The 23,806-nt window shown below is 46.3% G+C and overlaps 1 long non-coding RNA gene across 1 annotated transcript in view; it reads left to right on the top strand.

Moving 5' to 3' along the window:
- Positions 1 to 1,004: 1,004 nt before the first annotated feature.
- Positions 1,005 to 23,806, top strand: part of LOC138771495 (uncharacterized) — a 36,599-nt gene continuing 13,797 nt past the window's right edge. The window contains exon 1 of the long non-coding RNA XR_011359629.1: positions 1,005 to 1,040. This is a non-coding gene — a long non-coding RNA (uncharacterized lncRNA). The remainder of the gene's footprint in view (positions 1,041 to 23,806) is intronic.

Below are 23,806 nucleotides of genomic sequence, written 5' to 3'. Positions count from 1 at the left end.
ACACAAAATTCTGATGTGTTTTTTATTTAGCCAAGCGGCACTAGTATCAGCCATAGGTGTGATGTGCAGCACTCTGTTTCTTCCCTGAGCCACATTATAGTAGTTATATTCTTGTATATAGGAGCAGTATTATAGTAGTTATATTCTTGTATATAGGAGCAGTATTATAGTAGTTATATTCCTGTATATAGGAGCAGTATTATAGTAGTTATATTCCTGTATATAGGGGAAGTATTATAGTAGTTATTTTCTTGTATATAGAGGCAGTATTATAGTTGTTATATTCCTGTATAAAGGGGGCAGTATTGTAGTAGTTATATTTGTTTTCATAGGGGCAGTATAATCCTAATTACATACGTATATATTGAAAAACTGTAGTACAGATATATGCGCATAATTTAACAGTTTTTAGTTTCCTCATGTGAAGTACTTGGCTCATACAATGTTATTTTGCTTTCACAAATGCAATTTTCACACAGTTTTGAAAGCAAAACAAGTAGAGCGATAATAAAAAGAGAGGTAGGATCTTCTATTCTCACATCCACTCTCTTGTAACTCTTATCGGCTTCATACACTGCATTGTTAAATCACCTTTATCTGCGTCACGACAAGCTTACTAGTAGCAATTAGCAGTAACATAGTTTCTTAAAACCGACCTTCAGAACTGATGCATCATGGGAAATAACATTTGTTCTCATTAATTTTAAGATGAGTTTGTGGTTTACTGTTCCTTTTCAACATCTCATGGTATTTTCCAGTAGTGTATTCTATGGTTCAAGCTTACTACAATAGGCAAGGAATATTGGGGGAGATTTATCAAACATGGTGTAAAGTGAAACTGGCTCAGTTGCCCCTAGCAACCAATCAGATTCCACCTTTCATTCCTCACAGACTCTTTGGAAAATGAAAGGTGGAAGCTGATTGGTTGCTAGGGGCAGTTTAACTTTACGCCATGTTTGATAAATCTTCTTCAACATGTGTGGTGATTAGTCGACCTGCAGTGGACTCACTGAAATACTCCTTCAGTTCCTTCTGATCCGGTCAGTTCTAATGATGTCACATAGGGGGCGGGCCTAGGCCTCCAGGATGGCCCATTACGTATATGTTACCGAGGGGGTGGGGCCTATGCTGTGATGACATCAGGGGAAGGTCCTATGGTGTCGGTGTAGGTGGGTATATGGGCGTGGCAGCAGTGAAGTCCCACCCAGATGGCACTGTCCACTTATGATAACATGCATTTTTGAGCGGAGAGACCAACAAGAAATCCTTTACACTGTAAGACATGAAATGTGCAGAATATGGTGCTGAGAACTCCTGATGACAATATCACCCAAAACTAGGACCACTAGAAAGTCAATGCATCCTGCAAAAAACAAGCCTGTAAAATTAATCAGAAAAGAAAATGTTTTTGTTCATTTATTTTTTTTTGTGCAGAATAGAATTAACATGGGAGGGAAGGAAGCAAGGAGATGTTACAGATGTTAAAGCCTCTGACTCTTTAGGCAGTTTTAAAAAAATCTGCTGGAGACAAGAGAGGGGGAAAAGTGGCCATGTTTTTGTAGCACTGGATAACCCCTTTAAGCCTTTAAAGACAGAGCCAATTTCGATTTTTGCACTTCGTTTTTTTTCCTCCTTGTGCTTAAAAGGCCATAGCAATTGCAATTTTTCACCTAGAAACCCACATGAGCCCTTATTTTTTGCCTCACTAATTGTACTTTGCAATGACAGGCTGAATTTTTTCATAAAGTACACTGCGAAACCAGAAAAAAAAATAAATGTGTGGTGAAATTGAAAAAACAAAAACAAAAACACGCATTTTGTTTATTTGGAGGGTATTTGTTTTTACGCTGTTTGCCCTGGCGTAACACTGTCTTGTTATATACACTCAGCGGCCACTTTATTAGGTACACCATGCTAGTAACGGGTTGGACCCCCTTTTGCCTTCAGAACTGCCTCAATTCTTGGTGGCATAGATACAACAAGGTGCTGGAAGCTTCCTCAGAGATTTTGGTCCATATTGACATGATGACATCACACAGTTGCCGCAGATTTGTCGGCTGCACATCCATGATGCGAATCTCCCATTCCACCACATCCCAAAGATGCTCTATTGGATTGAGATCTGGTGACTGTGGAGGCCATTGGAGTACAGTGAACTCATTGTCATGTTCAAGAAACCAGTCTGAGATGATTCTAGCTTTATGTTATGGCGCATTATCCTGCTGAAAGTAGCCATCAGATGTTGGGTACATTGTGGTCATAAAGGGATGGACATGGTCAGCAACAATACTCAGGTAGGCTGTAGCGTTGCAACGATGCTCAATTGGTACCAAGGGGCCCAAAGAGTGCCAAGAAAATATTCCCCACACCATGACACCACCACCACCAGCCTGAACCGTTGATACAAGGCAGGATGGATCCATGCTTTCATGTTGTTGACGCCAAATTCTGACCCTACCATCCGAATGTCGCAGCAGAAATCGAGACTCATCAGACCAGGCAACTTTTTTCCAATCTTCTACTGTCCAATTTCGATGAGCTTGTGCAAATTGTAGCCTCAGTTTCCTGTTCTTAGCTGAAAGGAGTGGCACCCGGTGTGGTCTTCTGCTGCTGTAGCCCATCTGCCTCAAAGTTGGACGTACTGTGCGTTCAGAGATGCTCTTCTGCCTACCTTGGTTGTAACGGTTGGCTATTTGAGTCACTGTTGCCTTTCTATCAGCTCGAACCAGTCTGCCCATTCTCCTCTGACCTCTGGCATCAACAAGGCATTTCCGCCCACAGAACTGCCGCTCACTGGATGTTTTTTCTTTTTCGGACCATTCTCTGTAAACCCTAGAGATGGTTGTGCGTGAAAATCCCAGTAGATCAGCAGTTTCTGAAATACTCAGACCAGCCCTTCTGGCACCAACAACCATGCCACGTTCAAAGGCACTCAGATCACCTTTCTTCCCCATACTGATGCTCGGTTTGAACTGCAGGAGATTGTCTTGACCATGTCTACATGCCTAAATGCACTGAGTTGCCGCCATGTGATTGGCTGATTAGAAATTAAGTGGTAACGTGCAGTTGGACAGGTGTACCTAATAAAGTGGCTGGTGAGTGTATGTTCCTCAAGTTGTTACGATTACAAAGATATGTAACATGTATAACTTTCATTGTATCTGATGGCCTGTAAAAAATTCAAACCATTGTTAACAAATATATGTTCCTTAAAATCGCTCCATTCCCAGGCTAATAACGCTTTTATTCTTTGGTCTATGGGGCTGTGTCAGGTGTAATTTTTTGCGCCATGATGTTTACTTTCTATCGGTACCTTGATTGCGCATATACGACTTTTCGATCGCTTTTAATTAAAATTTTTCTGGATTTGATGCGAGATCGGGAATGGGATTAATTGAGAGTTTGGGCGAATATGCACGCGGCGATAACAAACATGTTTGTTTATTTTTATATTTTTTTTTTATAACATATAACATATATATGTTTTTTACACATATAGTAGAAGCCCCCCTGGGGTTAGGGTTGTTCCCCCTGGGGTTAAGGTTAGTCCCCTCTGGGGGACTTCTAGTATATGCACACTGATCTCTTATTAAGATCTATGCAGTATAGTTATACTGCATAGATCAATGAGATAGGCACTGGATTGCTTTCAGCTGCTGCAGCCGAAAGGAATTGAGTGCCAAGCCGGGATCAGTGTCATTACGGCGCTGACCCCGGCCAATGAGAGATGTGTAGATTGCTCCTCCGGGACAACGTCCCGGGGGGCGATCCACCCCACTAGACACCAGGGATTGGGCTGCATAAAGGATCCTTAATTATCGGGCACGGTGATCGGACCGTGTTCGCTAATTGCCGCGGTGATTCAGAGACGGCTCTCCGCACGGCTAAGCTCTGAATTCCCTGAGGCGGCCCCAGGGCGTAAATATACGCCCGCATTCGTTAAGGGGTTAACCCACCGCTGCACATCTAATACGTTACCTGGCTGCGCTCCGCCTTGCTTCTCAGGCTCCTGGCTCCCTGGTGTTCCGCTCAGTCAATCAGTGTCTGTGGTGGTCCAGCGCACTGATTGGGATACCATAGCTACAAAGATAGTATCACACATAACAAGTTTAAGTACTTGACTTAGTAGTGTTCAGATGCAGTAACTCAGCTGACTTTATCACACATGGGAAGGAACTCCGGCGATTTTTTTGTTTGTTTGTTTGTTTCAAATCAACTGATGTCAGAAAGTTAGATAGACTTGAAATGTACTTCTATAGTTCCATGTCAGGAACTGTCCAGAGCAGTAGGGGTTTCTATGTGCATTTGCTACTGCTCTGGACAGTTCCTGACATGGACAGAGGTGGCAGCAGAGAGCACTGTGTCGGACTGGAAGGGATACACCACTTCCTGCAGGACATACAGCAGCTGATGAGTACTTGAAGACTGGAAATTTTTATACAGAATTGAATTAGATGCAGTTTATAGTCTAACTCAGGATTGGCTTAGATACAGTACCTCAGCAAATGTTACTACACAGGATAGGCTTACATAGCTCAGCAAACAGCATGACAAATAATAATAGGCTGAGGGCCGTATTACACTGGACTATTATAGTTTGAAAAATCGTAAGATCGTTCGGGCAACGATTAAACGACCAACCAGAAATCGTTGATCATTAGTGATGAGCAAATACTGTTCGATCAAATAGTGAGACATTCGAATATTCAAAATTCGTACGAATATCCCGCGAATATTCAATAAGTATTCAATAAGCGTTCAAATCCCCCAGCTTCCGGTTTTACCCTCCAAATGGTCAAATAGATGTTTTCACTAATCGAATACTTGTTCCCATAGACTTTAATGGGATCGAATATTCGAATATCTCACTATTCGCTTATCACTATTATCACTTTTATTCGCTTATCGCTATTGATCATTTGATAGAATCTGGACCTATTTTCATTGTTGATCATTCACAAATTGTTCGAACATCATTCGTTGTAATAACATGGGGTTTGGCCGTTCCCTGGTCTATCAGCCAGGAAAGGACAAGCGCAAGAACGACCATAAGTAACGATCATCGTCCTGTCTAACAGGGTGAACGATTTAAGATCGTTCGCCATAGTGGTAATTTGAGATTGTTTATCGTTAATCGCCGAAAAATCGTCCAGTGTAATATCACCCATAGCAAGTTGGATATGTTTAGATATTGTATTGTGTCCTATGTGATAAACTTAGATGCCTCGACACAGTATTACACATAATAGGCTTAGATACCCCAGCACAGTACAGCACCACACATGATAGTCTTCCAGTAGGTACCCCAGCTCTGCAGACACTATGACACTTCACACATAATATGCTTAGATACTGAACTGCAGACACTTGGGATGCTGTTTCCCTCAGCGCCACCAGAGGGAGCTCTCTACTTGTCTCCTTCTCCTCACTATACATAGTAGAATAATTAGCGATCAGGATGAGTTACATGTCAATTAATCCCATTTACCTGTCTGAGCTCACTGGATATTTTAAGTTTTTTTTTTTTTTTTGCATGAACACAAATTATTTACAAGTGGTTCTTCTTCCAGCCAAGTCCACCAGGGAATATAGAAGAAGCTGATATTAAATCAGGAGATGTGATCATATTTATGGGGGGGGAGGGGGGGGGCGCGTCACAGCATCTGGTGCCTAAACTGCTGGCTCCATTGTTTGTATCAAGAGAGGAATATATGCGGTAACATTATCCGGAGCGGCTCTGTTCGGCTTATGAGCAGCAATAAACAGGTTTACAAGGTGTTATATGTACTTTCACTGCTATTCAGATGGAACATGTGGAGAATATTAGATTCATGGTATAGAGGGTCCAGTTGTTCAGTGAGTGATCAGGTCAAGGGAACGGCTTCAAAGAGAAATTTCAATTATAATTGACATTAACGTCACCGGTGTGGGAAACATCCAGAAAGGACGAGGAAAAGGCATTTATAAGAGATAGGATTTACTAAATATCCTGCTGTGAATGTCAGCCCCACCGCACGTATGGATGGAGAGCAGACTTCATATCTCATAGAGACACAATGACTCCACAATATTTCAGTAAGTTATTCAGGCCGCATTTTATTACAGAGCTGCACTCATTATTCTGCTGGTGGGGTCACTGTGTATATACATTACATTACTGATCCTGTACTGGTCCTGAGTTACATCCTGTATTATACCCCAGAGCTGCACTCACTATTCTGCTGGTGGGGTCACTGTGTATATACATTACATTACTGATCCTGTACTGGTCCTGAGTTACATCCTGTATTATACCCCAGAGCTGCACTCACTATTCTGCTGGTGGGGTCACTGTGTACATATATTACATTACTTATCCTATACTGATCCTGAATTACATCCTGTATTATACCCCAGAGCTGCACTCACTATTCTGCTGGTGTGGTCACTGTGTACACACATTACATTACTGATCCTGTACTGATCCTGAGTTACATCCTGTATTATACCCCGGAGCTGCACTCACTATTCTGCTGGTGGGGTCACTGTGTACATACATTACATTACTTATCCTGTACTGATCCTGAGTTACATCCTGTATTATACTCCAGAGCTGCACTCACTATTCTGCTGGTGGGGTCTCTATGTACATACATTACATTACTGATCCTGAATTATATCCTGTATTATACCCCAGAGCTGCACTCTTCTGCTGCTGGAGTCACTTTGTACATACATTACATTACTTATCCTGTACTGATCCTGAGTTACATCCTGTATTATACCCCAGAGCTGCACTCACTATTCTCCTGGTGGGGTCACTGTGTACTTACATTACATTACTGATCCTGTACTGATCCTGAGTTACATCCTGTATTATACTCCAGAGCTGTACTCACTATTCTGCTGGTGGGGTCACTGTGTACATACATTACATTACTGATCCTGTACTGATCCTGAGTTACATTCTGTATAATACCCCAGAGCTGCACTCACTATTCTGCTGGTGGGGTCACTGTGTACATATATTACATTACTTATCCTGTACTGATCCTGAGTTACATCCTGTATTATACTCCAGAGCTGCACTCACTATTCTGCTTGTTGTCACTGTGTACATACATTGTAATACAGTAAATACATTACAGTGGGGTATATGAATTGATTCTTTATAGTCTATAGTACAGAATACAAGTCTCTTGTAGTTGTCTCTATGATATATATCTGGCGGTATGATTTCCCCTCTCTCTCTCATTCTTCGCTGTGTATTTTTACACCTTCTCTGTATGGGAGATGGAGAAGTTGAGCTCTGTAATAATGAAAGGATTAGCATAGCGTAATTACAAGTACTGTACATGTAACCTGGGGAGACGCACAGATATGTTCCCTGATCAAATGTTACTGTAGCAACTTGCACGGTGATAAGTCTGGATCATGGGGGGAGCGAGTACTATGGGGAATGAATAATAGATGTTTGTGCAGGTGGAGGAACTGGACGTTCTCTGGGAGTATAGTCACATAGTAAAGACGTCATTGTAATGACCAGTGATGCCAATGTGATGACCAATATTGATGGGGACTGAGATTTAGACACTTTCAGGATGCACAGTTGCCAACAGTTTCGGTTTTGCCGGGACTGTCCCAATTCTGAGGAGACAGCCTCAGCAAAAACATGTCCCGGGTATGTCCCAGGAAGCTCAGCCCCCACCGCGGGAAGCCCCATCCCGTCCAGCGCCAGTGATGTCACTCATGCAGAGCAGGGAGAGGAGTCACTGGGGGACTAGAAGAACCATACTGGTGGGGTAAGTATAGCTTTTTTTTGTTTTAAATACAGATGAAGGGACTAGAGGATGCTGAAGGGGGTACTGGTATGATGATGAAGGGACGGGAGGAGGATGAAGGGGGAAGAAGTATGATGATGGAGGGGCCGGAAGATGAAGGGGGTTGTATTATGATGATGAAGGGGCAGGAAGATGCTGAAGTAGGTACTGGTATGATGATGAAGGGACAGAAGGAGAATGAAGGGGGAAGTAGTATAATGATGGAGGGGCAGGAGGATGAGATGGGTAGTACTATGATCATGAAAGGGCAGGAGGATGAAGGTGGTGGTAGTATTATGATGATGGAGGGGCCGGAAGATGAAGGGGGTTGTATTATGATGATGAAGGGGCAGGAAGATGCTGAAGTAGGTACTGGTATGATGATGAAGGGACAGAAGGAGAATGAAGGGGGAAGTAGTATAATGATGGAGGGGCAGGAGGATGAGATGGGTAGTACTATGATGATGGAAGGGCAGGAGGATGAAGGTGGTGGTAGTATTATGATGATGAAGCGGCACTAATATGATGATAGAGGGTCAGGAGGATGAAGGGGTAGTAGTATGATGACATGGGGTGCAGCTGCATCATATGGGTATAAACCCCCAGTATGTACAGTCAGTCAGTAGAATGCTATCTGAGTCTCAGCCTGCTCTGAGTGGAGTGTGTAATATACTGGGGACCTAAAGCTGGGGTGTGTAATATACTGGGGATCTGAAACTGGGGTGTGTAATATACTGGGGACCTGAAACTGGGGTGTGTAATATACTGGGGACCTAATACTGGGATGTGTAATATACTGGGGACCTAATTCTTGGGTGGGTAATGCTCCTTTTATGTTGTTCTGACTGTAAATTCTAATTGGAAAAATTTGATCTCACGCCCATGATAGGCCACACCCCACCGAGACAACACCCACAATAGACCACACCCCTTTTTAATGTTAAAGTGTCCCTGGAACAAATTTTCAAATGTTGGCAACTATGAGGATGTGAATATTGTTGCTGCACCCAGCTGCTTAGTTAGGTTTCATCCATGCTCTCGTTGCTTCCAATGATAGTAGCGATGATGGATGGGATGTAAATAGAATGGCGCCTGTGGATTTATTGATTCTGGTTTGGGTGATTTTTCTCTTTTTTTTTCTCTATGGCACATTATATTTCTTGTATTTTCATTGTCTTGTGGTCTACAGAACACAGGGAGCAGCGGGGACCTCAAGTGAACACACGATGACTTTACTTTGCGAGGAGGTGTGTGGTGTTTTTATGTTTTTTTATACCTCTAATTACTAGAGCACCAGCTACATACAATATTTGTGGGCACTTAGCTACCTAAATGGGTGAAAAGACCTACTAGGGGCTAGTATCTACTGGGGGTCTCCTACATACCTTTAAGGAGGGCACCTGGATACCTACAGGGAGCAACTACCTGCTTGGTGGCATTGACATACTGAACCAACTACATATAGGGGGATAGCTCCCTGCTTATCTATGTGAGGGGGGGACCTGACCTAAAAGGGGGTAACTACCTACTGGGGGCAACTGCTTAATGGCAGGCTCCTGGCTACCTAAAAAGGAGCAACTGCACATTGGGAAAGGCACATTTTCACCTACTGGGGGTCTCCTACATACCTCTAAGAGGGGCACCTGGATACCTACAGGGAGCAACTACCTGCTTGGTGGCATTGACATACTGAACCAACTACATATAGGGGGATAGCTCCCTGCTTATCTATGTGAGGGGGGGACCTGACCTAAAAGGGGGTAACTACCTACTGGGGGCAACTGCTTAATGGCAGGCTCCTGGCTACCTAAAAAGGAGCTACTGCACATTGGGAAAGGCACATTTTCACCTACTGGGGGTCTCCTACATACCTCTAAGGAGGGCACCTGGATACCTACACGGAGCAACTACCTGCTTGGTGGCATAGACATAGTAAAGGCACCAGCTACATACTGGGGGTTTCTTCCTGCTTATCTATGTGAGGACGGACCTTACCTAAAGGGGTGTAACTGCTTACTGGGGGCAACTGCTTACTGGGTGCAACTGCTAACTTGCAGGCTCCTGGCTACCCTAGAGGGGGAAAATTGCACACTGCTCCACCTACTGAGGGAAATGTACCTATTGGGGGTACATAACTACCTACTGGGGAGCAATTACTTACCAGGGTAGACACCTATTTAGCTACTGGGGCATATCTCTACGAGAAGGGCAAAGCTGATAAAGTGAAGATAATGTTGGATAAAGTCCTTGGGGACATATGCTTTATCTGCCTAGGGCACCAAAATATCTGGTATAGGTCCAACTTATTGGCTCTACCAGGCCCCCATTACCCCACACTTAAAAAGAACCCAAGAAGACCAAGAGGAATATTCCAAACAGAAGCTCCTTCTCATACAAAGCACCTCAGGAGCAAAAGAAAGAACAGGATAATGAGAGAGAGGGCCGGAGAATGAGGGTGCGTGCACACTACGGAATAGCCGCGTATAACCCGCAGCGTATTCCGTCGCTCGTCCCCGCACGCGGCGGCGCACACATCCGCCCCTGCCATAGACACTATTCTATGTACGGGCGGATTCCGCGTGCCGTCGAAAGAAGTGACATGTCAATTCTTTTGACGGAACGCGGAATCCGTCCGTGCACAGAATAGTGTCTATGGCACGGGCGGATATGCGCGCCGCCGCGTGCGGGGACGAGCGACGGAATATGCCGCGGGTTATACGCGGCTATTCCGTAGTGTGCACGCACCCTGAGAGAGGGAGAGAGCAGGAAGAAAATAGAGAGACCACAGGAACAAGAGAGAGATGAAAAGAGAAAGAAAAAACAGGAGGAGGAGAGAGAACAGGTAGATAGACAGCAGCAGTGAGATACAGTTGTGCTCAAAAGTTTAAATAATTTGGCAGAATTTTTGCTTTCTTGTCCTTTTTTTCATAACACAATGATAACACAAAAACTTTTCTCCCACTCCTGGTTAGTGGTCGGGTGAAGCCATTTACTGTCAGAATACTGTGTTTTCTCTTTTTAAATTATAATGACAACCAAAAACATCCAAATCAAAAGTTTACATACCCCAGTTCTTAATATCGTGTATTGCCCCCTCCAACATCAATGGCAGCTTGAAATCTTATGTGGTAGTTGTGGATGAGGCTCTTTATTTTCTCAGATGGTAAAGCTGCCCATTCTTTTTGGCAAAAAATCTCCAGTTTTTATAAATTCCTGGGCTGTCTTTCATGAACTGCGTGCTTGAGATCTCCCCATTGTGGCTCAATGATATTGAGATCAGGAGACTGAGATGGCCACTCCAGAACCTTCACTTTGTTCTGATATCCATGGAATTGATAATGCCAATCAGCAATGATCAAACTGTGATTAACAAACAAAACATCAGGGGCTCTGTACAAACCAAATTACAGTCAGGTAAACCAACAAAAATTTCAGGAACAACTTTGAGGAAAATTGTTTGGGATGCAAAGAAAAAAAACACAACTAACATTAGCTGAAATCAGGACTCCCTGAAAACTAGCGGTGTGGCTGTTTCGAGATGCACAATAAGGAGGCACTTGAAGAAAAATTAGCTGCATGGTCGAGTCACCAGAAGAAAGCCATTACTGCTTAAATACCGCAAAGTATCTCACCTACAATACACCAAACAGCACAGAGACAAGCCTCAAAACTTCTGGAACAAGGTCATTTGGAGTGGTGAAGAAAATCCCGGCACTCACCAAATAAAGTATTGCTATTTATTCTGTGCAAATTTGCACAGAATAAATAGCAATACTTTATTTGGTGAGTGCCGGGATTTTCTTCTACACGTCTGGGACGCCATCCCACCACGAGCACCACCACTACAGCAGTGCCGTCTCCACCATCACTACACATTTGGTGTGATGAGACAAAAATTTTACTTTTTTGCCACAAACGTTACATTTGGAGAGGTGTCAACAAGGCCTATGAAAGGAACACCATTATTACTGTAAACCACGAGGGGGATAGCTGGTGTTTTGGGGATGTGTGAACTACAAAGGCACAGGAATTTGGTCAGAGTTGAAGGAAAGATGAATGCAGCCGGTTATCAGCAAACACTGGGGACAAATTTGCACTCATCAGTCCAGAAGCTGCGCATGGGACGTACTTGGACATTCCAACATGACAACGAGACACAGCAAGACAGAGAGAGAATACAATAAAATAAAATAATAGAAGCGAGAGAGAGAAAGAAAGTATAAACGAGAGTGCAGGGCCAAAAGGGAGAGAGAGAAGAAAGAGAACAGGACTGAGACAGCAGGGGCAAAAGAGATAGAAGGTGCAAGAGAGACACTATGATAAACAGCAAGGGTAGAAGACAGCAAGAGTAAGAGAGACAATAGGGTAAAGAGTAGAAGTGAAAGAGACAGCAGAAGCAAGACAAGAGAAGGAGTGAGAGAGAAAGAACAAGAGGAGAGAGAAGGAGAGAGAGCAGTAGTGAGGGAATCTCTGCCAACATTGTTCGTCTGTGACTTTTCCGCTAGTATCTGTAATTTTATATTAGCCCCGCCTACCACCAAGACAGTTACAAAAGACTCCGCCCACTAATACTACTACTAATAGAAAACAGTAATACTATTACTACTACTACTAGTACTATTAATAAATTAAACTCTTTATTGACAGAATCACATATAATTACCCGCTATGTCAGTGGCTTCTCATTTCTCACTCTTCTTTGTACAAATAAAATAAAAAAATTTAAGGGGGTTAGTCACCACGACCAAGATGAAATAGTAAGTTAAATAGCTATTATAAAATCAGGCCGTGGTAGATATTTAATCATAAATGTTAAAGTAAAAAAATAATAAATTGAAGGAGTCCTCTGTAGGTTAACGCTTCCCCGGGGCGGATCAAACTTGCATGACAGTCATTTATGTATTCCATACCCAAAGTTTTGGATGACCTTGCCAAAGACGACAGCACTTGCGACTTGTGCATGAGAATTGTAGAGCCCATTAAAATTCCACAGGAAACTGCAGATTTCCACTTCTTAAGATGATGCCAAAGTCATTTACAAGGCTAGCATTAAAGCGCCAGTGAGGAGGTCTCTGTGGTTTACGGGATCGTCCTTTATTAGGGGTCATGTGATCAATGAGACCGTTTATTTTATGTTATATATCTACCATATAGCTGTAATAAGGTGTTACTTGAAGCTTATCTACCATGTGCCATTTATAATACTGGAGTAGATTTCGGTCCCTTTAAGTACTATGGCAGGTATGTAGCTCCTACCTTGGCGTTCCTCCAGCTGTGCCCATAAGTCTTCTCCAGGCGGATCAATGATTTAATGGTGATGTATGTTAAACAGATGAGAACCTAGATACCTTGTAGGCTCTTTAAAAATCACTGGCACGTGCAGGTCTGTGCGGATTATAATTCATTTCTTGTAAGTCTGTGATCTGAAACCTATAGATTTGTACCTCCGAGGCACAGCTTATGGGACCCCATTGTACCCATGCTATGGCAGGGTGTCATTTATTGCAGTAAAGATGAGCGTAACTGGAACATCATCATCATCAAAATACCTGTAGCAGAAGAAGTTGGGTGCCTATGGTTGTATCCATGTTTTTCAGGACTCCCTAAGGGTATGTGCACACTGATTAATTTAGACGGAAAGTCTGTTGCGTAATCCGTCGCTAGCGAGTACATTCTTTTGACGGAGGAACGAATCCGCCTGTGCATAGAATGGAGTCTATGACACGGGCGGAGACGAGCCACGGATTACGCAACAGATTTTCCGTCGCGACTGCATTAAACTTCTCTCTTCAACCACCAGTATTCAAATGCTGAACGATCAACTCATGCTCAGTAGTGCTCCTCTCTAGCCGTGACTCAACATAGCGAGCTAGTGACCACCTTGGCTCATTTTCTGAGCTTATACAATTTTTTTGCTCAGTGCAGAAAACCATATTGTTTGGGATGAGAATAAACTCTTATATGCTTGCTAAATGACCTGAACATAGTTAAAACCAAACTACTGTTAAAGGGGTATTCCACTCAAACATAACTTTTGATAGTCTCACCATGGGTAGCAACATAACAGTTCATTCCATACTTGTTATTATCTTTCCCCAGTTCTGAGCTTTTGCTTTCTGCTGAAGACACAAAAATCTGTGTGACGCAAAGAAGCTACAATGTTGCAGAAAAAGCCATTGGGGGGCTTGTTTACACCAGCTGTCTCAGAAGGGAGGGGGAAGGAGGGGGAGACAGAGAGAAAAGCTCATGCACAGATTTTTGTGTCTTCAGCATAAAGCAGCTCTGAACTGGGGGAAGGAGACTAAATAGATAATATCAAGTATGGAAGGAATTGTTAGTCTCACCATGGGTAGCAACATATCAAAAGTTATGTTTCAGTGGAATACCCCTTTAAGTTGTTGCATCGAATGGCACCATGCCTCTTCAAGCAACAATACCGTGTGTAAGCCTATTTTTTTTTTTAACACACCCATGTTTCAGAGGCACAAATCGCAGTGTGAATGCACACGAGGCCATCGCATAGGTAGGATTATCTAGAAAATTGTTGAACATGTTTAGAACAAGTTCACAATCTACCATTTACTATGGAAATAGATAGGAGAGGGGGGCCCTGGCTCGAACCTTCCATCTATTGTGTTAGCAATTGAGTCTTCTCTACGAAATATTCAAAAATTACTAAATTTTCGGGTCATTATTGGATTTCCATATAGCGTCAGGAGATGAATGCCCTGTTATCCTGAGCTCTGCACTTGTGATCCTCCGGTGCCGCATTGTTATGAGAAGCCGGCACATTGAGTTTTCCAATAATTGTCTTTCTTTCTTGCCTTAGAAAAGCTATACGGCTTGCTGTAAATGTGAAGGTGTGATGTATAACAGGCCTTCTGCTTCGCTGACAAGATATATATCACGGCTCTACAATGAATGGTGTGTAGATAACCTACTCGCCACTGTAAAACCACTTATTATAGCAAAGGTCACTGATAACATTCATACGGTATAGACCGCCGCCTCAGCGTCCTGCAGACAGTCTATGGCCAAGGCTACAATGAGGTCATGGTTCATTAAAACAATTGATAGTGAAATCTGCGAGAGTCCCCCATAGTGAAAAATCTGAGAGAGTCCCCCACCAACTATGTAATTCATATCATGGCAAATGGATAACTGAGTCCCCATAAGCATCCGGACTTGTCTATGACTAATACCCCATATGTCCTTGCTATGGGATAGAATATTTCTGCATTCCTGGTGGTGCAGTTCATTAGAAATATTGGACATTTAGTTACCCTTTGCTTGGAGAGAGGACCTGCCAGGGACCAGCCGGTGTGCGCTGCTCCCTGACATCCGGTTGTTGGGGGCACGCCAATGAAATCCCTAAAAACTGGCTGAGAGGGTTGCTATGGGCGCGTTAACGGCATCCTTGGTTATCGCCGCGACTGGGGTTTTCATTGTTTCATGATTAAAGTAATGAAATCCCTAAAAACTGGCTGAGAGGGTTGCTATGGGCGCATTAACGGCGTCCTTGGTTATTGCCGCGACTGGGGTTTCCATTGTTTCATGATTAAAGTAATGCTGACTAGCAGCCAGCACCGCCAGTCAGTTCTGGTTAGGTGCTGGAGTGCTGGAGTCTCTGCCCCAATCATGCTCTGTAGCCGGGACTCCAGCTTCCATAAGACTTCTCCCCTGATCATCCTTCTTACCTGCGATAGAGCCTCAGTACCTAAGTGCATTCTTGACCAAGCAATGTGTCCTGATTTTCATCCTGTTTTCAGACTTTGTGACTACTCTTTAGATTACGTTTTTGTACCGCTAGTACCACTAGTTGACCTTGCTATTTTGTGTTGTGTCTGTCTTCTCCGCGTTTTGTGTCAAACCTGTACAGGCCAGGGAATGTAGACCAGTTATCCGCTGCCACTTAGGGCAGTCGAGGTAATTGGGCAGGGTCAGTGGGGAGTGGGGCAGGTGTCACTGCCAGGGTATCACCTGTCTCGTGTCTTCCAGTCCCTTTCTCCTGACAGGACCACTGCCAAGGATCATTCCGTGTTCAGTGGGTCCATTAGGGTCCTCGTCCTCTGGAACACTAGTGTTGGTTTACTTAGCATATACAATGACAATAGGGTTATCCATCACTCCTACAACAAGGCTGATACTATCAAAGTCACAATACTGCACAAAAGTTTTATGCAAGCGTCGAAGAAAGAATACCTCCAAAGATAGCAGTGCCAATAGTCAACTAACAAAATGCAAAGTGAAAGAACAGAAGAGAAATCTAAATCTGATCGACATTTTGTGTGACCTTTCCCCTTCATCTTTAAAAACATCATCAGTTCTTCTAGGTACAATTGCACATTCAGGGATTTTGTAGGATTACAGTCCGGTGTATGATTAACCAATGATGGCAAACAGTTGACAGTGATAATTAATTTGATATTTTGGTTGAAGCACATTTGTTTCATGAAATAAAAACATCTGTGTAGGAATCTTAAAGGGGAACTCTGGCAAAAAAAATCTTTCAAATCAACTTGTGTCAGAAAGTTAGACACATTTGTAAGTTAGACCAGTTTAAAATTCTTCCAGTCTTCCAGCTGCTGTACAACCTGCAGGAATTGGTGTTTTTTTTCCAGTCTGACACAGTGCTCTCTACTGCCACCTCTGTCCATGTCAGCAACTGTACTGAGGAGAAAATGTTTTCTATGGGGATTTGCTACTGCTCTTGACAGTTCCTGATATGGACAGAGGAGGCAGCAGAGAGCACTGTGTCAGACTGGAAAGAATACACCACTTCCTGCAGGACATACAGCAGCTGATAAGTCCTGGAAGACTGGGGTTGTTTAAATAAAAGTAATTTTAAAAACTTAAAGTTTATTTAAAGACAACTCTCCAGAATACCCCTTTTGAGAATTAACTTTAATGTGAAGAAGAACAATAATAATGGTGTCTGCAACTGCCCTAAAGCTAAAATAAAGTGACAGTCCTTATATTCTAACATCGTCTACCATTTTATACTGCCCCATGTTCCCCCATGCTTACAGGCAAACAACAGCTCTGTAATCTCATCCTCCAGCCAAAAAGCAGAAGAGATGTCAGCCGAGTGACACATGACTACGGATGGTTTGTAGTCTGTAACCTTGGAGACATAGAAGTGTACATAGAAGCTATATAAATAAAATAACAATACACCTGGACTATGATAGGCAAAATAAGCGTGCCCATAGAATCAGAGCCTTTGCGCTATACAGTACTTAGTAGACGAGATTCTGAGTGAGTTGCAATTCACAGCAGGCGAGATTGTTTATAGTCATTTTAGTTATTTTTGTAAAACCCTTTAATTCTGAAATAACATTAATAAGAATTTTTCAGGCTCATTACCCAGGTTTCCCGTTCGCCGAGCGGGGCTGGGATGATCGCTCCGCCAGTTTTATCATTTCAATAAACAGCATGAAATGTGACTGGTGAGCAGCGAAAGACGTCGGCATTCTCCCGCAGAACACGAGGGCGGCTTTGTGCTGCGAGGTCATGTGATTGCGCCACTAAATTACACAAAGTGATTGGTTCTTTTAGAAACTGTTTTCTCCCCCCCCACATTCCAATATGCAAATCGCGTCCGCCTCGTCTCCACGACGGGTTTTGATAATAAGCCCTTGATTGCACATTGCAGACATTTTTATTTTCTCAAATTGAATTGGACCCGAGCAATAAAATGTATTTTTAATGAAATTTTGAAGAACGTCTTTCATCAGGCGGCTATTTTCAGCTACAGTAACCTTTTCAATTTAGGCTGCGACGTTACAGAAGGAAATGCTAAGAAGCTATGGATCAAAAATAGAACTATAAAAAAAATCTATAATAATGTTTAGATTACAATGTGGCTAGAATTGTATTTCAATCAAAGAAATAAACGCCCCCCCTACATCGCTCTGTGCAACCTAAAGGTTAATAATTCATATCCCCATACAATGGTGCATCACAGAAACACCATAAGCACAACACATAAGACCTGCTGCCGTATGTATGAAATCTTATTTCATAGCTTTATCTTGAAATTATCAGTTGCTGTATGTCCTGGTGTATTCTTTCCAGTCTGACACAGTGCTCTCTGCTGCCCCCTCTGTCCATGTCAGGAACTGTCCAGAGCAGTAAATCCCCATAGAAAAACTCTCCTGCTCTGGACAGTTCCGGACATGGACAGAGGTGGCAGCAGAGAGCTCTATGTAAGACTGGAAATAATATACCACTTCCTGCAGGGCATACAGCAGCTAATAAGTATTGGAAGAACGGAGATTTTTAAATAGAAGTAATTTACAAATATGTATAACTTACTGACACAAATTGTGCTGGAAAAAAATAAACTCCAAAGTACCCCTTTAGGTTACAAACCCACTTGCCGGATCTGCAGCGAGTCTCCTTGCTGCGTTTTTGCAGGGAGACTCGCTGCAGATCCCGGCCCTATACTTTCTATAGCAGAGAAACTCGCAGCAGGGATGTAAATCCCTGCTGCGATTTTGTCTGCAGCCCACCCCATTAACCGCCCGGCCGCCGGACATGATACATTACCCAGTCCCCGTTCCTGCTTGCTTCGGGGCTCCCGGTGTCTTCATGGCCCGCCTGGCCAATCAGTGCGCTGCGGCGGGGCAGCGCACTGATTGGCCGGGCGGAACGTGTCGGGAGCCGCTAAAGCAAGCAGGAGCCGGGATCAGGTAATGTATATCCTGCCCGCCCCCCTGCAGCCCCGATCGCCCCCAGCCCCCGGCCGCACGATCGCCCCCAGCTCCCGGCCGCACGGTCGCCCCCAGCCCCCGGCCGCACGATCGCCCCCAGCCCCGCAGCCCACGGCCGCACGATCGCCCCCAGCCCCGCAGCCCCCGGCCGCACGATCGCCCCCAGCCCCGCAGCCCCGGGCCGCACGATCGCCGGCAGCCCCCGGCCGCACGATCGCCCCCAGCCCCGCAGCCCCCGGCCGCACGATCGCCCCCAGCCCCGCAGCCCCCGGCCGCACGATCGCCCCCAGCCCCGCAGCCCCCGGCCGCACGATCGCCCCCAGCCCCCGGCCGCACGATCGCCTGCAGCCCCCGGCCGCACGATCGCCCCCAGCCCCGCAGCCCCCGGCCCGCAGCCCCCGGCTGCACGATCGCCCGCTGGGGGCGATCGTGCGGTCGGGGTCTGCAGGGCTGCAGGCAATCGTGCGGCCGGGGGCTGCGGGGCGATCGTGCGGCCGGGGGCTGCGGGGCGATCGTGCGGCCGGGGGCTGCGGGGCTGGGGGCGATCGTGCGGCCGGGGGCTGCGGGCGATCGTGCGGCCGGGGGCTGCGGGGCTGGGGGCGATCGTGCGGCCGGGGGCTGGGGGCGATATACATTACCTGATCCCGGCTCCTGCTTGCTTGAGCGGCTCCCGGCACGTTCCGCCTGGCCAATCAGTGCGCTGCCCCGCCGCAGCGCACTGATTGGCCGGGCGGGCCGTGAAGACACCGGGAGCCCCGAAGCAAGCAGGAACGGGGACCGGGTAATGTATAATGTCCGGCGGCCGGGGGGTTAATGGGGCGGGCTGCAGACAAAATCGCAGCAGGGATGTACATCCCTGCTGCGAGTTTCTCTGCTATTGAAAGTATAGGGCCGGGATCTGCAGCGAGTCTCCCTGCAAAAACGCAGCAAGGAGACTCGCTGCAGATCCGGCAAGTGGGTTTGTAACCTTAATATATTAGTATGTGTAAGTATAAGTATAATACAGGAGGTAACTCAGGATCAGTACAGGATAAGTAATTTAATGTATGGTTCAGGGAAGAAAAAGAGTGCTGCACCTCACACCTATGGCTGATACTAGTACCTCTCGGCTGCATAAAAAACATCAGAATTCTGTATGTGAATTGATCAAGCCACACTGCCCCATGTACCTCGTGCAGGTATCTGATACACATGGGTCCCTACACTAAGTCCACACTGTGCCAGTCAGCGACCACCACCCCCGCAGGCGTGCACAGTCAGGGAAGGGAGGCCATGGAACGGCTCTGCAACCCCCATGCCACAGGACCAAACCCAAAAATGCCACACCAAAACCCAGCCAGCACCACCGGCGGAGGAAGCTGCCCCCAAACAGCACTAGTCTGGATAAGGTATTGCACTCACCATAGCTATCAAAGATAGAATGGGACAGACAGGAGGGATTAAAACCATGTGCACTCAGGTGTCTCCTGCTAATTGCGGTCATGTGGGTCTCACCAGGAGGAGTGCAAACACGGAGAAAAGAGAGAAACAAAATACGGTTCAGGGAAGAAAAAGAGTGCTGCACCTCACACCTATGGCTGATACTAGTACCTCTCGGCTGCATAAAAAACATCAGAATTCTGTATGTGAATTGATCAAGCCACACTGCCCCATGTACCTCGTGCAGGTATCTGATACACATGGGTCCCTACACTAAGTCCACACTGTGCCAGTCAGCAGTTTTTGGGTCTGGTCCTGTGGCATGGGGGTCGCAGGGCCGTCCCATGGCCCCCGTTCCCTGGCTGTGCACGCCTGCGGGGTTGGTGGCCACTGACTGGCACGGTGTGGACTTAGTGTAGGGACCCATGTATATCAGATACCGGCACGAGGTACATGGGGCAGTATGGCTTGATCAATTCATACACAAAATTCTGATGTGTTTTTTATTTAGCCAAGCGGCACTAGTATCAGCCATGGGTGTGATGTGCAGCACTCTGTTTCTTCCCTGAGCCACATTTTGTTTCTCTCTTTTCTCCGTGTATTGCACTCCTCCTGGTGAGACCCACATGACCGCAATTAGCAGGAGACACCTGAGTGCACATGGTTTTAATCCCTCCTGTTTTTTTCCCATTCTGTTTGCTGCAGCTATGGTGAGCGCAATACCTTATCCAGACTTGTGCTGCTTGGGGGCGACCTTCTCCGCCGGCGGTGCTGGCCGGGTTCTGGTGTGGTGTTTTTGGGTCTGGTCCTGTGGCATGGGGGTCGCAGGGCCGTCCCATGGCCCCAGTTCCCTGGCTGTGCACGCCTGCGGGGTTGGTGGCCACTGACTGGCACGGTGTGGACTTAGTGTAGGGACCCATGTGTATCAGATACCGGCACGAGGTACATGGGGCAGTATGGCTTGATCAATTCATACACAAAATTCTGATGTGTTTTTTATTTAGCCAAGCGGCACTAGTATCAGCCATGGGTGTGATGTGCAGCACTCTGTTTCTTCCCTGAGCCGTAATTTAATGTATGTACACAGTGACCTCACCAACAGAATAGTGAGTGCAGCTCTGGAGTGGTGATTGCAGCTCCAATTAGTTTTAGGTGTGGTCCTGCTCTGTGAGGCTGTGCGAGTCTGCTGCTCCTGAGCTCCAAGCAAGCAAGATCTTCCCCTGGGCCTGCTCTCTCCTCCCCAGGGAGGGAGCGGGTTTCCAGGCATGAGCGAGGGAGGCGAGGTCCAGGCTTCTGTTTCCCGAGGTAGGCCGCCGGGGAGCAGGAGAAGCCAGCAAGCGGCCTGTACACCTGAAGATTCGGGGATGAGTCGTTCGACCAGGAGTCGCAGTAATTCTATTCCTACTCTCCCCACTGAGGCTATGGACAACCGAAGAAGCCGAAAGGTTTCCAAAAAAGAAGAATCCACCTCAGGAAAGCAGAGTGCCACCAGCAGAAAGCCAGGTACTTCTGGAAGAAAGCTGAGTGCTCACGGGGGTGAAGCCGACCTCGGCGATGAAGGCTGGGGAGTGCAGAGGGCCCGAGAGGCTCTCTCCACCTATGGCTCCCGGGTCATGAGCCACCTCCGTGAGTATGAAGAAGCCAGCAAGTCTCTGAGGAGGCTCCGGGAGGAACTGCGCTACGCCCGTGCCAGGGCTAACCAGGCTACAAAGAAAAAGAAGTCTGAGATCCAGGCGGAAGTAAAGAGACTTGAAGGAAGAAAAGCGGAGATACGGGAGATGAGTGGTGGATTTAAGGAAAAACTTATAAATGATGACCGTTTCCGGGAGATGGCTGATAACAGAGAGAGAAGGTTGATGGGGCTACAACCTGAGAGCCAGGTGGATGATGATGATGATGATGAGATGGATGAAGACCAACAGCCAGACCCACCTGGCAGCCTGCAGCAACACCAGCAGGCTCCGTACAGTGGGCTCCCTGCACAGCAGCCAGTGGTGACACCTGCCGACTCAGGGGAGGACAGTGACAGCAGCGGCCAGGGAGGGGCGCTCATGGCCCAGATTAGGATGATCGAGTCCCCAGTGTGCCCTCAGAACTTTGTGTTTGGAGATGAACTCCCAGAGAAGGCACCTGGGGGCAAGAAGGGAAAGACCAAGGCAAAGCAGCAAGAAGTGGTGAGTTACATCTACACCCCCCTCCCTGAGACCCCTGAGCCGGCCGCAGGGTGTTCTGTAGTGGACTCGGTGCAAAGGTGCGGGGAGAATACAGATACTAAAAGGGCGTTGAGCTCCAGCCTTGTTTGTAGTAGCAGGGATGGAGCAGAGAAGGCATCGGCCAAACGGCCAGACAGTGAGGGTGGCCCAGCGGTGGGCAAAAAGGCAGACTCCGGCTGTAGTTCGCTCCCCTGCAGGAGGGGGGGGGGGGGTGACCCAGTGCCGGAGGTAGTTGCGGTGGCTCCAGACGCTCCTAATAAGACTGGCCAAATAAAAACTGAAAAAAGGGAAATTTTGTTTTGCATTGGCGCCTCTGATCCCTCTGATCAGCGGCATGTGGACAATGCTAAGGACACTGCGGATGAGGTGGAGGGCACTAAAAAGTACAGAGTTGGGATGGCCTCTAGACCGGGCAAGCAGGCTGTCCGGTCCCTTAAAGGGCCAGCGGAGGTTGTCCCAACTCTAGTGCCCCGGGATGCTGAGGCAAAAATGATAGCAAAAACAAAAGACTCATCATTATCATCCTGTGCTGCATCTGCTGCTGGTCCAGCCAGTGTGAATGAGGGAGGGGATGGGGGTGCGGGGTGTATGAATGATGGAGTGTGGGGTGACCAGGGGCAGTGTTATTGGGGGTGGTAGTGATGGTGTTATGGGGGGTGGGAATGATGTGATCGGGGAAAATGTTATTGCAGGTGGTGGTAATGTTACTTGGGACAATGTCATTGAAGGTGGTGATGCTGTTATTGGGGATAGTGGTGATGTTATGGGGGGGATTGAGGAAGTTATTAGAGACAATGTTATTGGGGGAGGTGGTGATGGTGGTGTAGGGGCAGGGACTGGTCCGGTTGCACCCCCAGTAGTGACGGCCCCTAGGAAAAGTTATGCAGGGGCTGCTGCTGGGGGAGGTAGAATGCCCTCCTCATCTCCAGGCTCTGGGGACGGCATGTTGCGATGGCGTTTCCTGGAGGCTCTTAAGAAGGGGGAAAGATCGATCAATGTAGAGGGAAGAGAGGTTGATCTATCCTACTGGATAGAAAGGCATGGTCTTGCTGCCTTCCGAGAACAAAGAGGAGGGGACACCACTTGGTCCCTTCCAACAGCCGGGCAGGGTGGTTTCCGTAGGAATGTGATTCGTCTTCGTTGGAGAGGCAGTCATACATGTCCTTCAAGGACCAAGGTGGTTGAGCTCCTGCTGAAGATGAGCTTCAAGGCAACTGACATCTATGCTTTGATACATCCTCATGGTACACCCGAGTTCGATGTCAGTTTTGTTCGGATGGAGGGGCTTGAGCTTTTCTGGTCGAACTATGAATTGATAAAGAACGAGCCCGGCTGGCGGGACTTTGCCGTGCAGGCATTGTCTCGCCAAAATGAAGTCAAGAGAGTGACCGTCTTGACCCGTAATGAGTCACTCTCTTGTGTGGATATCATGACATGGTTAGGGCGGTACGGTGAGGTCATTGGTATTCCACAAAAAAATAGGGATGAGTTTGGCATCTGGTCAGGGGCCTGGACGTTTCTGGTAAAACTCAGACGTTCAGAAAATACGGTTGCCCATATTCCATCTTCTGCCTTCCTCGGGAGAGATCGTATCCAGATCTTCTACCAGGGTCAGCCGAAGCTCTGTCACAGGTGCGGCGACCCCACACACTTCAGTGCC

Source organism: Dendropsophus ebraccatus, chromosome 13 (assembly GCF_027789765.1).
Source record: "Dendropsophus ebraccatus isolate aDenEbr1 chromosome 13, aDenEbr1.pat, whole genome shotgun sequence".
Lineage (NCBI taxonomy): Eukaryota > Metazoa > Chordata > Amphibia > Anura > Hylidae > Dendropsophus > Dendropsophus ebraccatus.
This window is presented reverse-complemented; position numbering and strand designations above follow the sequence as displayed.